Raw genomic sequence first — 2,187 nt, 5'->3', positions numbered from 1 at the left:
TTCTTGTGATTAATCACTATGCTCTAATTATGTTCAATTTGTAACAATGAAATTGGGGGTCACCACAACATGAGGAACTGAATTAAAGGGTCGCAGCATTAGGAAAGTTGAGAACCACTGACCTAGACTTTCTCTTTCCTTCCCCCTTCTCCTGGAGAGAAATGAGTTTGGGGGCACATGGAAAATAATGGCGTGCCTTAGCCTGAGAAGAAGAAGTTTGCATTTTGGAGGCACAGTCATGACCATGATGGGGACTCGATGAAATAGCTCCTACCTGGGTAGGTGGCTAGCTTGTCTTCTATAGTCTCCTAATGCCTCCAGCTGAGCATCCACCAAGATTGGATGTCTCTTGACACTGACAGTGACCGTGAGCAGTAGAAATTGGAGCAGCTCAAGCAGCAGAGGCGCTTTACACATTGCGAGTATGTTAAGATTAAAAATGTAGCTTTATCTCAGTGTGAGGCCGGCGCTAATATCTAGCCCTGTGCGAGGAAAGCTTCGAGAATTCTATAATTGAAAGTTGCCCAATTGTGCACGGACAGACCTAACTTCGGAGGAGCACAATTCATCTTAGTCAGTATTTCACTTCAATGACAAAGTCTCAGGAAAGAAGCAAGTGCCTTTACTTTCTCTATTATCAGCGTTGATGTGTTACTGCTTCATGCTAATGATGGTGCATGCAGATAGCGTTCTGGCAGATTCTGATTACAAAATCAGGCAGGCAGAAAAAGTCATTTGTGGTTAAAAGAACAGCAAATGTTACAATACTCCGTCTTCAGAAAAACAATAATCATTTCACCTACAGTGCACGTATCCATTGACAGGGCACACATTTTCTACAAGTTCATTTTTTATGCTCCCTTTGATTGATTTTTTTCTTCACCCTGGCAATGCTTTCTCAGCTATCTTCGTTTACGTTCTATTTTCTGATTATTGAAATCTTGCCTGTTCAAGTAATTATATTGGAACAGTGAGTTCACTTTAAAAATGAGAAATACAACTTCCATAATTTTTTTTTTTTGGACTTTGGATAGATGCCCCAGAGGAAAAGCAATAATAAACTAGGGCTTCCTTCACTGTTTCTCACAGTGGGATCCAGCTTTGTATCTGCTTCTCTTTGATTTACATTGGGGGAAGGGGAGGGAATCTGAACTTGAAGCCAATTTAGGCTCAACTTGCAAATGTCCATCAAGAAGCAGTTAAGAGCCTGATGGGCGTGGCCCAGTGTTTGAGCGTCGACCTATGAACCAGGAGGTCTCGGTTCCATTCCAGCTCTGAGCACATGCCCAGGTTGTGGGCTCAATCCCCAATGTGGGGCGTGCAGGAGGCAGCCATATATATATATATATTTAAAGAAGTGAAGAAATGTCTGTGATCGTGGCATCACTGAATGTCTCTCCTTCAATTATTGAGATTATTCTGAAGCTATTATTTGTCTGACAAATTTACATTTATTATACATGCATGTCCAGAATTTGCCAACTTAATAAATATATTTTAAGTTCACAGGGATAGGGCTACTCAAACATACAGGCTAGTGTCCAACATTGTCACGTGCATTTCTTGAGCAAAAATAAATGCCTATTAGCTATTCAAGTGCAGGGTTCGGGCTGGAATCCTGGCATGATTGTCCTCCTGTCCATCTGTCATCATTATTTTGCCCATTCACATTGGGATCTGCCAGGATAAACTAGAGGCAGAGGCCAAAGAAGGTCTGAATGAGGGACAGAGCCTTCAGGACATACATCCAAACTCACTTTCCCCCTCTAAAATGTTTTTAACCAAAAGAAAATCTCATCGATTTGGTGAGAATCATTACTTCGTGTTTTGTTTTGTTCTTTAAAGGATTCTCCTAATGGGTGTCTTCCAAGAGTAAAAAAATGAAAGCAACACAAATTTGCTTGAATTTTTACTTCAGTGAGGTTCATCTCACATAACCAGGTTTTTGGGTTTTTGTTTGTTTGTTTGTTGTTTTTTTAAATATTTTATTGATTTTTACAGAGAGGAAGGGAGAGGGATAGAGAGTTAGAAACATCGATGAAAGAGAAACATCAATCAGCGGCCTCCTGCACATCTCCTACTGGGGATGTGCACGCAACCAAGGTACATGCCCTTGATGGGAATCAAACCTGGGACCCTGGAGTCCGCAGCCCAGTGCTTTGTCCACTGAGTCAAATCAGCCAGACA

The sequence above is a fragment of the Myotis davidii genome, unplaced genomic scaffold, assembly GCF_000327345.1.
Source record: "Myotis davidii unplaced genomic scaffold, ASM32734v1 scaffold174, whole genome shotgun sequence".
Classification (NCBI taxonomy): Eukaryota; Metazoa; Chordata; class Mammalia; order Chiroptera; family Vespertilionidae; genus Myotis; species Myotis davidii.
Note: the sequence above shows the minus strand (reverse complement) of the source record.